Raw genomic sequence first — 16453 nt, forward strand, 5'->3', positions numbered from 1 at the left:
TGCCCAATGTCACAGAGCTGACAGAGGGGAAAGGCACCCCACCCGTGAACACCCCCAGACAGAGCACCTGTAGGAAAACTTCAAGGATGTAAGAGAAACTCGTGTTTACTGAACGTGTATTCCACGTGCGTCCTGTATGAGGTGCTCAGAGCATCACAAAAGCAGAGGATGTGGTGGGCCCCAGCCACAAGAGGGTCATAAGGGACAAGATGAGCACCGGGAACGTTCACAGGTGGTAAATTCCAAGTGGTGGTCTGGACATAACCGCCGTGGCCCATCACTGAGCGTCAGGGCCGTCTGGGTGGAGAAGGTTGGGAAAGCTGAGGGAAAGTGCTGGAGAGGACCTCTTTCCCACCTCGGGAGGGTGGTGACTGGCGTGGCCTGTCTATAGAGCCACGGCCCTGACTTTCCAGGTCATCTTTCAGTTTGGAAATGGTCAGGGCAGCCAGGGAGGAGACGCTGTGCCTCAGCCCAGGGGGAGGAAGGTGGCCTGTCTGTGGTCCAGGGTGTTAATATACTAGGTCTGGGGCCTCTGCAAATGCCTTGAATCCTGAAAAACATGTGTTGGCTCCAAAATGTGAACTCAAGATGATAAATTCAAAGTCAAGAAATGTCTGATTGTTCAGCTTTCACTACGATAGAGCAAACATGCAGAAAGGCACACAATGGGGGCGCCTGGGTGGCTCAGTCAGTTAAGCCTCTGACTTTGGCTCAGGTCATGATCTCACAGCTCGTGAGTTCAAGCCCCACATCAGGCCTGAACACCCCATGCAACCAGCACCCAGCTCAAGAACTGACAGTTACCAGCACCCCAAGTGCCCCTCAGGCCCCTGCCTGTAACTATCCCACTCCCCAAGGGTAATCACTCCCTTAAGTTTTATTTATTTTTTTTTATTTTTTGAGAAAGAGAGGGCACAAGTGAGGGAGGGGCAGAGGGAAGGGGCGGAGAGAGAGAGGGGAGGGTTAGAGAGAGAAAAGCAGGGCTCACCCGAAGCGGGGCTCATGCTTACTCGAAGCGGGGCTCAAACTCACCAACCGTGAGATCACGACCTGAGCCAAGGTCGGATGCTTAACCAACCGAGCCACCCAGGCGCCCCCATCCCGACTTTTACCACCATACGGTAATTTTGCCTGTCTTGCAGTTGGTGTAAATGGAGTCAGGATGCCCCTCGTTGTGTCTGGCTTCTCTAGCTCGTGCACAGGAGGTTCATGCGTTACTACTGTGCGACGTGTTCCCTGCTGTGTGGTAGGCCAGCGCGGGACAGTGCTGCCGCGCAAAATGGAGTATGACATCACCATCATGGTTGCATCTAGGAGTTATCAACATTTGGAAGCAATGTGTGGATTAGCCTTCACACTTCCCGAAAGTTCCCACATGTGGTGTGATCACTGGGAAATCATAGCCTACGGTGAAGAGGGGTGCCTGGGGGCTCCGTCAGGCCTCTGACTTCAGCTCAAGTCATGATCCCGCGGTTCGTGGGTTCGAGCCCCGCGTCAGGCTCTGTGCTGACAGCTCAGAGCCTGGAGCCTGCTTCGGATCCCGTGTCTCCCTCTCTCCCTGCCCCTCCCCTGCTTACATTCTGTTTCTCTCTTTCTCAAAAATAAAATAAACATTTAAAAAATAACAGCAAAGAAAATTGACTTGATGTGGGATGTGGGTGCATCTAACGTGTGGGAGTGGCAAAGGGCTACAAAGGTCTTCGGTCAGCGATCCCTGGACAAGAGGGTGCCAGGCCTTTCTGGCCCCTCAGAGGACTAGCCTGTGAGAATGGGAAGTCCTTGGGGGTCCAGGAGCAGAGGGCAGGACCACCCTGGGAGACACCAGGAGAAGCTGGAAGCCCAGCTGGTGCCGAGGGAAACGCCCGAGGGTCCTGGGGGCGGAGCCAGGCTGCGCCATCTATCTGTCCCTGAGCCTTGAAGTCATTTCCTCCTGTCCCTTTGCAGTTGGCCTGGCCCAGGGCCCGGATCCCCCCAGTAGCCCAAGTTACTCCAGGGACAAAGCAGTCTCTGCGCATCACGTCTGACAATGCAGTGCTCTGCGTTGTCCAGCACAGTTGGAGAAAGGGTGAACAGAAGTTGTGAGTACTAAGAATAGTCTTTTTACTTGAGGAGTTCGAAAATAACCTCGTCACCTTTCAAAGCCTTAGAGTATCCGTCTTCTGTGCTGAGCTTTACCTCGATCTAGTGAGACAAGCAGAACTCAGGGTATTACATTCCAATGTGTAGATTGAGAGAGAAAGTGTCTGTCCCGGAGTCACTCAACGAAGTGTGTGCAGAGCCACAGCTGAGACCCTAGTGTCTGTCCCCGCCCACGTGTATACTCTGGTCGACTCAGGTGAACCTTCTCAGCTGTCCGGGCCTTAGAATGTGATAAGACAGCCCTGATCCAAAGGTGATACTGTGCACAATTCAACCCAGTGACACAGAAGCTGACGCTGCCTTGAGGCATGCCAAGATGGCGCCTCTCACGAGCGGGGGTGGCTGTGTAGACAGGCTGATAAATAGAAGGTTCTGATTTGTGGACTATCGGATACCGGGAACCATTGTGAGGATCATCTAGTCGGGGGCTAGCTGGTTTGGTGGGTTAGAATATGAGGCTCATGACCCCCCAGATGGCTCAATGACCCCAACAGGCATGCCCCACCCCAACTGGGCGTCCTGCAGGCACCTGCCACTCCTTCAGCAGAGTACAAGTCACTGGGAAGCATGTCAGCCCTCTTGGGGGAGTGTGTCAAAGCTGATGAGCCTCCCTAGTGGCAGATCAGCAGAGACATTCCATATAAGAAAGGACTTCATGTTCTAGAACCATTAGTCAACCATTAAGAAGTGTCATGACTGATGAATTAATTCAAACAATTTCCATATTTAGCAAGTGGTTCTAAATCTCTGGGCTGCATTTACACCCCCTCTACACAAAGCCATTAAATCCTGCTCTCTACACCTCACTCAGAAAGGAAGCTTCAAGGGACGCCTGGGTGGCTCCGTTGATTAAGCGTCTGACTCTTGATCTCGGCTCGGGTCATGATTTCACAATTCCTGGGATCAAGCCCTACATCTGGCTCTGTGCTGACAGCACACAGCCTGCTGAGGATTTTCTCTCTTCCTCTCTGCCCCTCCCCCACGCGCAAGCACTCTCTCTGTCTCTTTCAAAATAAATAAATGTATTTTTAAAAAATAAAAAATAAAATACAAAAGTTAAAAAAAGAGAGAGAGAGAAAGGAAGCTTCAATCAGACATCCAAGGCCAATGGGGCCCACACTTGAACCCATGTGTGTAGTTCTGGATCCTCCCAGGCTCACATTCCTGCATTCTGGGGCCCCAAGTTTTCCTGGAGGACAGCTGGGCTATAGGGCACAGGTACAGACCTAGAGAGAAGTGACCACGTGTTAATTACGTTGAATCATATCGATGCCACAGAGCGTGTTTAACCATTCGCACTTAACAGATCATGAAACTATGGTTCGGAGAGGCTCGGTTATGCATTCAAGGTCATACAGCTAGTAAGCGATGGATTCGGAATTTGAACCAAGTCTGAGGCGGGGACTCCTGCTCTTCCCCCTTCGCTATAACTGCATATAGACCCCCATTCCGACAGTTAGGTTGACTTCTCAACTGCCCTCTAGTGACCATCCTTTGACCATAGTGCCCCCTCTGAACCTTCTGTAACCCAGGTCTGCGTCTGGAACAAGCACCTGTGCCTTGGACACATACTGCTCACCAACCCCCCCCCCCTTTTTTTTTAATTCGAGAAACATCTAGGTTAAAAAAAAAAATTCTTGCCTTCCAAAAAGGTTCTCAAGACAAAACTAGGAGACAGCCGCCCCCTCCCTGCCAGTTCCTTCAAGCTGATAAAAGCCATTTCCCAGACAACTGGCCCGTTCTGAATCTGATTCTTGCCCAGACTCTCCTTCTGTTTTTCTTTTGCCAGCCCACGGCCGGCCCCCGTGCCTGCCTGAGGTGGGGCCCTCCTGGGGGCAGAGACTTGATTCTTGACCTCAACAAACCAGAGCTCATTGGTGGCTAGACAACCTGGCAGGACCGGAGAGGGGAAGCCGTGGCCCCCTGGGAGGCAGGTTGTCAGGGAGCGGGACTGAGGCGGCACCCTGGACTCACCATCCAGCCTCCGGAACCCACCCTTTAGAACTGGCCCCTACCAGGGACTCAGGCTGTCAGAGCTGGAAGGGTCTTCAGGGTTTCCCTGAAGTGATTTTCACAGTTTTCAGCCACAGAATCCTTTAGGTGAAAGACATCTAACGTGGCAGGTCGAAACACCAAACAGGTAAGATCAACGCAGCCCGGGTGAAGGAGGTTGAGGGCAGGACCTCCAACCGCCCACCCCCTTTATTCCTGGGGGGAGAGGGGGTCCTTGGAACCCCAGGCTTCGAGGAGCCGTTGGACAATCTCTGGTCTAGTCCAGCCCCCTTGCTTTGCAGCTGAGGAAACTGAGACCCAGGCAGGGTCACAAAGCAGCTCCAGTACAGAACTAGGTCTAGAGCTCGGCTCTCTTGAACTGCAGTCCAGGCCTGCACGGCCCTCACCTCCCCCCTGGACCAGGTCTGCCTTCTGGTGCTCCCACAGTGCTCTGCTGGAGTCTAGCATAACCCTCACCGCCCTGGGTAATTGTTGTAGTCCGTCATCTCTTCCCCCACTAGACTGTAAGCTCCTGGAGGGCAGGGATCCCCTCAGTACCCGGCACAGAGCAGAGGCTCGATACCCTACACACGCGTTCACGAGCACACACGGCCACATGGCTGACCGAAGGATCTGTGACCACACCTGGCACCATGTGGGCACAGAGCAGAGTCTTTGGTAAGTGTTAGCGCGACGGTGTGATTAAGTAGGACCTTTCTCATAGCCCCAGCATTGGTGGCCAGGACTCGGCAGGGGACGAATTGATGCCCAGTGCCCCACATCCTAAAGAGGGTCTAGAATAACTGGAGCCAGACACCAGACGTCTTTGAGCAAAGATGTGCGAGCTTTTAAACCGTCAGGCTAGATGAGATGACCAAGGGAGTGAGTGCACACAGAAAAGAGGAGAGGTGCAAGGACCGTGGAAAATCAGCCAAAGAGAAAGAACGGCCGGGGAGGTGGGAGGCAAACCAGGGGACTGGGGTGTCTGGAAGCCAAGTGAAGGGAGTGTGACTGGATGCAGGGAGGGACCAGCTGTGTGAAAAGATGCTGACAAGCCACAAGAGATGAGGAATGAGACACTGGCTTTGTGTTCTTTTATTTCCTTCTTTTCCTTCTTCTCTTTCACCTTTTTCTCCTCCTCTTCCTCCAGCTCCTCCACATCCTCCCCTCCCCTTCCTCTCTTTTCTCCCCCTCCCACCTTTAGGTGAAATTCAGATACAATGCAATGCACAGATCTTAAGTGTATCATTCCACCCATTGGGACAAATACGCCCACCTGTGCAGCCCCAACCACTACCAAATATGGAACATGACCATCTCCTCAGAAAGTTCCCTTATGCATTTCCCTGGCAATCCCCCTTCCTCCGAAGAGGCAGCCACTGTTGAGACTTTTTTTTTTTAATTTGAGAGAGAGAGAGGAGAGAGAGAAAGAGAGAGAGAGAGAGAATCTCTCTCTCACAGAGCAGCACAGAGCCTGATGTGGGGCTCAATCCCACAACCCAAGAATCACAGCCTGAGCCAAAATCAAGAGCTGGATGTTCAACCAACTGAGCCACCCAGGTGACCCCAAGACTTTTTTTTATGGTAGTTTGCTTTTGCCTGTTTAGAAAAATTTAATGTCTGTAGGATCAATCGTTTTGTCCTCTTTCATTTCTGATATTGGTAATCTGCTTTTATATTCTCGAGTTCAGCTTGTCAGAAAACCAACATGTGACTTTCTCAACTTTCTTTAACATTTTTCTATTTCATCCATTTCTGTTCTTTGTTGTTTCCTTTCTTCCACTTACTTTGAATTTAGTTTGCTTTACTTTTCTAGATTCATAGAGTGGAACCTTAGGTCATTGATGTTAGACATTTCAAGCATTTAAAATGCCCTCTAAGAAATTCTTCGCCTATATCCTGTAAATTCTGACGTTCCATAGATTCATTATCCATTAATTAAAAATATTTTCCAAACTCTCTTGCAAATTTCTTTGACCCATGTGTTCCTTAATTTCAAATATTTGGGCGTTTCTAGATATTTTCTTTTTATTTTCTAATTTTCTACTCTTGCTTATTTCATTGATCTAAAGGATAGTGATCCTGGGCACCTGGGTGGCCCAGTGGGTTGAGCATCCGACTCTCTGTTTTGGCTCAGGTCATGATCAGGTCATGGGATTGAGCCCCGCGTCAGGTTCCATGCTGAGTATGGAGCCTGCTTAAGAGTCTGTCTCTCTCTCCCTCTCCACCTCTCCCTTGCTCTCTCTCTAAATAAAAATATATACACACAGCTTTAAAAAAAAAAAAACAAAAAAAAAACAGAACTCATATTGAGGAAGTGATGGCGGACTGGAGCCAAAGTCTTCAGGGAAATGAGGGGAATGGCCTGGGGGTCTCTAGGTGACTGCAACATTGCACGGCAGTCGTTGCACGATATGGCAGGTTTAACTAAACTGAAATAAAGGCTATAAAGCGGGGACATTGTGTCTGCCTCTGCTGCTCATTCAGAGGAAACTGAGGCACCAAGAGGGGAGAGCCCACATAGCAAACCTCGGACCTCTTGTGGCTGCCCTGAGAGCTTCCCAGCACCTCCCTGGGCCTTGCCGTCTCTGCTCCGAGCTCCACAAAGTTTAAAACCAACCTGAGCCACACATATTTTGGGTTGCTTGCTTTGGACAAAGGTTAATGAAATCACCACCTTCCTAGCCACCCAGGCAAGAAACCCTGGCCACGTGTCTAATACTTCCTTTCTCATTCAGGCACCAAGTCCCGACAGCTCCGAGGTGTCACCTCATCTCCATACCCACTACCTGTGCCTTAAACGGGGCCACCTTCAAGCCTGGCCCTGAGCATTTCGAGATGCCAGTGCCTCCAACTGGCCTCTCCGCCTCTCGCTCCCCCCACCTGCCTCCCAGCCACCAGAGTGTGCCGTCACCAGCGCAACCACTGAAGTGATGCTGACGAAATCCTTCCCCTGTGTCAAAACGTCTGCCGGCTCCCAATTTTCTGCAGCTGGATGTCTTAGGCTGTCACCCAAGGCTTTCTCCACCTGGCCCCAATCCACCCTGTGTGTCTCTGGCTCTTTCCCATTCACTTACTCCCTGTACTCCACCCAAGCGAGGCATCTCCCCAAACATGATGTGCCTGTTTAATCCCACTGTCTTTGTGCTGTTTCTTCTGCCCAGTGTGCCCTGCCCCTAGCTCTGCCCGTCAAAACCCTGTTTATCCTTTGAGGCCCAACTCACATGGCCTTCTCTCCATGGGACCTGCATGTTTGCACCTGCGTGGAGGCCCCGATCGGGTCTTGACTTCTGCGCGGCTCTATTTTCGCCCTCTGTGGAACGTGGAGTTCCTTGTGGGCAAGGACAGCGACTTACTCGTTTTTGTGCCCTTTCTCAAGACTGAGCACAGCTCCCAACAGAAAGCATTTGCTCCAGCATGCATGGACATGGGTTCCTCTTGTGTTGCACTGATCTTAGTAGCCTCCCAGGCCTCCCTCCCCACTATCTGATCTTAAAGTCCATAACCTCAGCCTCCAAATTGACCAAGCACCCCCTGAGCACCTCCAGGGAAAGACCACTGGAAGCTGTCCTGGCTGTTAGATGCACCTCTCCCTTGGCTTCTGCTCACCGGCCCTTGTCTTCACCCACTGGGGCCATGGAGAAGGGATCCCATCTCTCTTCCTCGAGACAGTTCTCTCAATATCTGAATGCAGTCATCTTGTGCCTCCGAGTTGTCTCATATCCAGGCTAACCCTTCTCAGATTCTTCAGATTTTCCTTCTAGGGTGTGATTTAGCATCCCCCTCGCTGTCTCGTTCACCCTTCTGTGAACACATCGCAGGTTGTCATCATCCCACTTAAGAACTGGGGCTCTGAATGGGACCTAGGACATCAAATGTGGCCTGAGTGGGATCGAGGCCAGTGGATTGGGACGTCTCCAATTTGGGGCATACATGTCTAGTCCACTCTGCCATCCAGCCCGGAAATCACTGGGTTCCTGGCCTCTCTGATCCCCCCCCCCGCCCTTGAAAACTCATGCAGAGGTCTTTTTTGACTTCAGGGAACCCAGGCTGGTGGTGGATCCTACTCTGAGCTTCCCCAGGGATCTAGATCTCGTAAGGAGCAAGAAAACTGGGCGTGCGCCTGTTGGTATTTGGAAATGGAATTCTCCAGTGTGGGTAGATCCAGCTTTGGTGTCAATGTATTCCCAATCAATTTATTTGGTATCAAATTTGGTCCTTTAGTTCTAGGTGGGGAAGTGGTCAGAAGCCACAGAAAGTGATGTCTCAGTATAACTGTCAGGAAATCTCAGGTCCGACACGGAGCCAATGGATGGCTTTGGGAAGGCCTCTTCACCCGTTTCCCTTCTGCTAAAATGAGGCGTCCAGGGCCCCATGCAGTTCTGCCACCCTGTGCTGATATGTGGCGACTCCCAGAGCATCAGTGCTCTCCAAGACTCCTTTCCCCTTGTCCCCTGTTCCCCAGGGTCTCCATGAACTCCAGACCATGGCCCCAGCCTTCCCCAGCTCCCTGGTGGGAGCACGGGAGCCCACACTCTGGCATTCCTACACGGATTCCCACACCCTCCCCGCCCCAGCCTCCTCAGCCACACCGTGCCGGTGGCAGGAGGCAGGAGGCCCACGAAGCTGGTGAGTCAGGCTGTCAGAACTGGCCCTGCCTGTTCTACGTTCCATCGAATCACAGTGTCAGCAAAAGCCCAGGCCAGGGTTTGGCTGGAAACCTCTTCCAGCTGCTGTCACACATTCTCCAGGTGGGCAAGGCGTAGAGCTTTCTTGCAGAAGCCCAGGCCAGCTGCTGGATTTGCAAAAGCCCTTCCAGCCCCTTCTCTCCCTCAGGTGGCAGTCACGCCTTCTTTTATAATGGCAGGTCCGTGGGAACAGCCTTCTCCCTGCTGGCGGGGACAGGACACCAGCTCCAGACTAGGCTGGTGGACTGGGGAGAATACTAACATTTGAGACTCAAAACAAAAGCTGGTGGGAACAACTTGTCCACATAGACTCTGGGTGAGGTGACACCCACTTGGCCACTGCCCAGAGGGCCATTAAGAGAGGAGCCCCACCCGACCCCCCTGCAGGAAGCTCCACGGGACCACCAGACTCAGTTTCTCACCTCAGAAAATGGGGGCAAAGGACTCCTTAGCACCAGAGAGCCTCACGTTAAAACTTCAGTCGGTGGGGGGGGGGGGGGGTGTGGAAGGGAATTAGGTTAGCACTTCCCAAAGGGATTCCTTTCCCACAGGATGTTCGTAGGTGCCAAAAGAAGTCTAAGTTTCGGAAACTCTGGGCTACATGAAGCTAAACAGATTTCCCCAAAGCTTCAATGTGCTAATGTGTGTCACAGCAGAGAGAGGACAAAGAGAGGAAGTGGGGGTGACATGAAGCTCCTCCCAAACTTGTTTCATGGAAGAAACACTTCTGGAGAGAACACCTGTGTTCCGGACAGCCAGTCTGAGTGACACCCCAGACTGACGAAGCTCACTTTGGAAGGGAGATTCTGGAGTCCCAGACAGAGGCCCGCCTTGAGCGTGGTAAATGGCAAATCAGATGGACATGGCCTGGGAGAGACCTCTGTGTCAGCTGGCCAAGGGCCAGGGGTAACTCTGCCATGGCGGGCCTTCAGCCAGTGGAGAGGCTGGTGGGAAGATCACGAGAAAAATAGGATTCAGGGGCGCCTGGGTGGCTCAGTGGGTTAAGCGTCCAGCTTCAGCTCAGGTCACGATCTCACAGTTCACGGGTTCAAGCCCCGCATCGGGCTCTGTGCTGGCAGCTCAGAGCCTGGAACCTGCTTTGGATTCTGTGTTTCCCTCTCTCTCTGCCCCTCCCCTGCTCATTCTCTGGCTCTCTCTGGCTCTCAAAAATAAATAATCATTAAAAAAAATTTTTTTTAAAGAAAAATAGGATTCAGGATGGAAGAGGAGAGCAGGGCCTGTGTCATCATTTACAGAATGAAATGCTCTCTCCTGTCTCCAACCAGCCCGATACCAGCTGACCCAGATTTCCAGAGTCTCCATATTTCCAGGGGTTGGAAGGGCACCTAGCTCAGTAACTCTCAAACAGTAATGCGCATGCGGATCCCTAAGGATCCTGTTAAAACGCAGATTCTGAAATACTGGTGGATGCTGTTGTTTCTGGTCTGTGGACCACACTTTGAGTAAGTAGCAAGGTCCTAGCCAGTGCAGGAAGGCTTTCTGGAAGGGTAGACCCTCCAAGAGAGGGGAGACTCAAGGGAACAGTTACCAGAGAGCAGAGCTGGGGCTGAAGAGCACTAAGAAAGTGGGAAGAAGCTGAAAGCAGAGCAGGATGGTGGGAAAAGGAAGCCAGTGGAGTCTGGGGCTCAGGTTTTAACGTTCGGTGTGGGGCAAGAGGCACCATCAGGGCTGGAGGGTAGACACCAAGGTTGAGCAGCTAGTGAGTTCCCCCCATCCCCCACCCCTGGGGCCACACAAGGGGGGTTGACAATAATTCTGGTGCAGGGCCTAGGGACCACAGGGTGAGAATGATAATTTGTCAGAAGAGGAGCGTGACCACATGGGTTGTGTGTCTCCCCACTATACAGAAGAGACCTCTGAGGTCCTGGCAGGAGACGGGAGTGTTATCAGCACCTTCCCTTGGCCTCCCGTCACTGGTGGCTGCAGGCGAGGCAGGATGGGCTGACTCACCCAGCCAGGCCCATCTTCCCATGACCCGTGGGTCCCAGACTCGGCTTAAGGAAGGAGAAGGCAGGAAAGAGGGGTTGGCCAAGGCCTGTCCTAACCCTCGGGACCAGGGACCTAAAGTCGGGGAACCTGAGGGGAAGGAGTAGGGGGAGTGGACACCACAGAGACAGAAAAGACCAGGGAGATGCACTGGGGGAAAAGAGAGCCTTTCGGTCTCCACAATATCCCGGAGACAACAGCAAACACTCACAGGCTTGTGATAAGCCGAAGTGATAAGCACTATTCTGAGCTCTTATATTTATATAAGCCCGTTTCATCCTCCAAAATCCAATGAGACAGTTGCCAATATCATCCCCACTTTACAGGTAAAAAAACTGAGAGAGTGACTTGGCCAGGGTCACTCAGTGAGTCCATGGTAGAATGGGGATGCAATCCAGGGAGTCTGGCTTCAGAGTCTGTGCCCTTTACACACCTTCCAGAAGACAACAGGTTCTAGGGCACCCGTGACCTCTCCCTCCCTCTCCCTGCTCTCCACCATCCCCCACCCCACCCTCTGGCCAAGAAAGATGCAGAATGGGTTGTTGATGGCCAGGACACCGGTACCACTCAGGCGTGGAAGGCAGCCTAAGATCTTTCTCAGGAACACTCCTTTCCAACTGGTGGTTTCCCCACTCATTCATTCAGGGCGCTACAGTCCTGGACTCTTCATCTCCAGCGGCTGAAACTTCTGTGACTTTTCAGAGTGTCAATTTCTTCAGGGTCAAATATCCAAATGTCCCTGCCCCAGAGCCCCCAAATCTCTCTGTTGACCTTTCCAATCAGCGAGATTATCTCTGGCCTTTTTAGGACACCGTGTGTATGTTACCTGGCCTTTGTGAGTCAGTCTTGACTCCTTGGGGATAAATGGTCATGCATTCACTCTTTCAGCAGTTATGGAGTGTCCCCGCATTCCAGTCATACCCTTGGCAGTGAGGATTCAGCAGTGAACCAAAAACAGACAAACTGCAGGTCTTCCCAGAGCTTACAGGAAAGAGACAGACCAAAAACAAGATAAGGGGAAAAGGGGCCAGAAGCGCAGGGTGGAAGGGAGGTTGCGACAAAGTTTGCTCTAATGGCCAGGGATGGCCCCTCTGCAGAGGCCGAGTAAAGACCTACAGGAAGGGAGTTTTGATTATGAAATATCATTTTTCTTTCAATAACTGCTACCACCTGTGCTCTAGGGAAGTCCCTTTCCGCTGGAGGGTGGGTTCCAGTAAAGATTCCAAAACTTGGGGCGCCTGGGTGGCTCAGTCGGTTGAGCGTCCGACTTAGGCTCAGGTCATGATCTCACGGTCTGTGGGTTCGAGCCCCGCGTCGGGCTCTGTGCTGACAGCTCAGAGCCTGGAGCCTGCTTCCGATCCTGTGTCACCCTCTCTCTCTGCCCCTCCCCCACTCTCACTTTGTCTCACTCTGTCTCTCAAAAATAAATAAATATTTAAAAAATTTTTTTTAATTAAAAAAAAAAGATTCCAAAACTTAACAGCCACTTTTGTTTCTTTCAATAGCCCTTTGTAGTTACTAAGCCTTCATTCCCCATCCACTTCAAATCCCAACCTCACATCCAGTTCGCATCCCCATCCCCATCCCTGCCCATCCCCTGCCTGCCCAGCACAGACCAGATGTGGGGGAGCAGGGCTGGGCTGTGCTCTCTCACACGCCCCTTTCCACACGGATCCCTGTCACTCTGGGGTGGTGCCAAGGAAAGGGAAGGAGCCTATTCGTATTGGGTTCCCATAGGCGTCACACCATCGCCCTGTGTCGAGGCTTCAGCTCTCCTGCCCCGTTGTCTGTTAACTCAGAAGGACCCAGAAGGGGGACTAACAGAACCATCCGGGAGGGTCTCTCCCAGGCCACGCCCATCTGGTTTGCCACTTACCATGTTCCAGGAGGGCGCCTGCCAGGATGTGTACTCAATAAATTTGTGTTGGATTTATGGAATGACTGAACGAATGAATGAATGAACCCTATCAAGCAGACTCAGTCAGTGCTAACATTGATAGCACATGAGTGAGGTAGACGTCTGAACCTTTCAAGATCAGACTTTTTTCCCAGGTTCCATTGTTTTTGTTTTGATCCACAGTGCTTTGACAACTATAAAAGGCAACGCAATGATAATGTAACTATTTTACCGTCTTTTCCCTTTCTGTCAATATTTAACCATCAAATGATCAAATCCTGTGCAAAATCTGCTGAGTGAGAATGATTTCCTCCTGCATTCATTCAACCCGTATGAAGGGGCACAGGGATCTATGGAAAACAAGCCAGGCCTCATGAAGCTCCCAGTCTAGATGGGGAGAGGTGAGGAAATCAACAGTGAAACTGACTGGGATGAGGCCAGTGTTCATTGGCAAGTCATTTTTTCTGAGCAATGTGGAAGAGTGGTATGATCGTACACTCATCATCCCAGACTGCCCGAGCCAGTGACCAAAAAAACTACAATAGACAGATCTCAACAGTATTTCACACAAATTTTCTTATAAGGATTGATGCATACATACTTTGCATTATATAGTCAGAACTGTTCAAATATTCCTTAGCTAAAATACAGAAGTGATTTCTTTAAAATATGCTTTTCTTTGTTTCCATCAGATATTCAATTTTATTTGGTAGAAAGTATACCATGCAGGGGCGCCCGGGGGGGGGGGGGGAGGCATATGACCTTGGGTGGGTCACCCAACTTCTTTGAGCCTCAGTTTCCTCACATATAAAATGGAACTATTTATATCCTTACTTTGCACATCACTGTAATCAGAGTGCACATAAATTACATTGCACGTTGACTGGCACACAGTAGGTGCCTAATATGTGGAGGCTAATATCGTTCATTAGTACGATCATGTAGCCAGCTTATAAATTATGTCCAGTCTCTCCCAGTAGAGTCCGCCATTCACCACCTCCCCTGGGCCCCAGTAGGTGAGACAGGTGGGGTCAGAGGGGTCTCCATGTCAAGATCAGAGGGGAAAACTCTGCTTGTCCCTACCCCCAAGCAGCCACAAAGTGACCTCCCCACTCCTTCATCCTCACCAACCTGCACCCCAGGTGGCTGGCTTCTTTGGAGAATTGGCAAGGCAGGGGTGGGTGGGGACCAGGGAGGGGTGAGGCAGCTCATGCTCAACAGGTCTCCCTGACCCGCCTTCCGCAAGCCCAGCACAATCTCAGCCCTGGAGCCAGCCTGGGAATCTCACCACCTCTGCAGCCCCGCCCTCCACGTTCCTGAAGAGCAGCTCCAACCCCACCGCCTCTTTCAGATTTGCGTCGCCCAGGCCTGACTTTACAGGGGAAACTGCTTCGGGTGTGCTGAAGGTGTGGCCCGTGTGGCCAACGCAGCGCTGAGTGCAGGGCCACGGGGCAGGGCTACCCCCTGGGGGCTGGGTGCTTTGCACAAGGTGGAAACATTTTCTCCTGAGTCTTCAGTTGAGAGCAATTGAAATCCCTGTAGCTGTTGGGGTGGGGGCTGAGAACCGGGATGAACAGGCTCCCGCTGGGGAGAGAGGGCGGGGCTGGGTACCCAGACCTGGTTTCTATGAATCACAAGCCCAGGATGAATGGGCCTTAGTGTGGGGTTCTCAAGGCAGCCTGGGGGTGGGGGAGGGGCATTGTCCAAGGAAACCGTGGGGGCTCAGGACTTCTTGGAGAAACAGCCACTTGAGCCAGATCCTGAGGGGTGGGGAAAAGTCGGGTAGGCAGAGAGGGAACGAGGGCATTCTAGTGGTAAGACAGAGCATTGCAGAGGTGGGAGAACGTGGGATATTTGAGGGTCACAAAACAGCTAGTTCCATCTGGCTGCATCGTAAGATTGCATGTAGACTAAGGTGGGGGGAGCTGCGGGGTTCCCTGGATCAGCCCTGCCACCCCGACAGCAGCTGGACCAGCCCCACTGCTGATATTTTTAGGCCAGGCCTCTGTCCACCCTCTCGGCATGGTTGAGAAGTGACCCACTGGCAAAGCAATGACAGGTGCTTTCTAAGTCCCCCTAAGCACCTGTGGACAGGGCATGGGCGGTAATCACCCACCGGGAGAAGGAGGCTGCCTGTGTTCTTCCAGCTCTGAGCAAAGCCCCCTCCTGTGTTGGAGAAGGCGTCTCTCCTCCTATCAGGTCCCGGGGCTTCCTGTGGGGCAGAACAGCCCGACTTGCAGGCTGACAGACACAGCACAGAGACGTTGCCATGAGCAGCTGCGTGGGGGGGGGGGGGGGGGGGGGGGAAGGGCAGAGGGTGCTGAACCCCTGCACTCATGCCCTGGGCCCACCTCCAGCCAGCTCACGGGAAGCCCCAGCTGTGGCTCAGGCCCTGCCCTCTGGGAGATCTGAGATGGTCCTCAGCCTGCAGCGTCCTTGTGCTGGGAAGAGTCTTGGCCCTGAAGCCATAAGCTTGGGTTCAAATCCCAGCTTTGCCACTTACTAACTGAACGGCCCTTGGCATGTTGCTCAACGCTTCGAAGCTGTTTCCTCATCTGAACATAAGGATGGGACCTCAGGGCCGTGGATGATGGGTAGGTTGGCCCAAGAGAATATGTGTCACGTAGCCAGCACAGTGCCTGGCACGTAGGACAGGGTGAGAAACACACGAGGGGATGTTATGTAGGAGAAAGGGTAAGTTTACCCCCAATCAGCGGCATTCTCCCCCCAGTTCCCAATCTTCCTCCCCATAGGGCCAACAGGGCGGGTTGGACTTTTCAGCCCAGAAGGATGAGTACCCACAGCCATCCTGTGGGGACATGGATGCCAGCCTGGTCTAGCCTGCGCTTCTGGCCAGCCCCCAGCCCCCAACTCGGGTCCGTTGAAGAGCCCGCCACCCCTCCCCCGGGAGGCCTGTCCTTGAGCCCAGCACAGACAAGAGGCAGCCCCCGACTCCAGGAGGGGTGCTGCCTCACCTTTTCCAGAAACCAGGCTGCACCGTCAGGGGTGGATCCACCGGGAGCAAGCTGGCCACGTCCATCCAGCAGTGGCACAGACCTGGGAGGGACAGTCGGCCCCAGCAGGCTCTCGCCGTCCCAGGCCCCCAGTGATCTGCTCAGGGAGAAGGCCTGACCCTGGAACCCAGAGGGAAGACGGGTTTGCAGGGGCTCCTTGTAACCCCACAGAAGGGAGGAGCTGGCTAGGACCCAGCCTTGGTGAATCAGCTTCCTGAGCCCCCGAAAGGGGCTGGTAAGGAGTTACAACCAAAATAACAGTATCAACGGCTGACATTTACTACCCACTTAACTCACACAGGCACTGCACACGTGATCGCATTCAACCTTCCTAACAATCCCCGTTTTTCAACAGAAGGGAACTCAGGCGTAGAGAGGGGAAGTCACTAGCCCAAAGCCGCAGAGCTGGGAAGTGGCCAGGCCAGAATTTGATGGGAGAAAATGAGGATCTTGATTCAGAGCACGGAGTCTCCGGCAGGAAGAGCTGGATTCCAAGGCAAGTGGCCCCTGGGGCGTCCATCCTCCTCTCTTAGCTCTTCCTCCTCAACAGTGGGTTTATCATGTGAATGCATGACACGACAAGAGCTTGTTTGGACAGAAAATCTGTGATAGGAGGATGGCAGGGGGGAGGGAGGGTCTCCACCCCTCTGACGGAGGGCCGAGCTGAGCTTAGAGGTCATTTTCCCTGACCTATGGGTGTACACAGGGTGCGAGAG

Source organism: Panthera onca, chromosome F1 (genome assembly GCF_046562875.1).
Source record: "Panthera onca isolate mPanOnc1 chromosome F1, mPanOnc1 haplotype 2, whole genome shotgun sequence".
NCBI lineage: Eukaryota > Metazoa > Chordata > Mammalia > Carnivora > Felidae > Panthera > Panthera onca.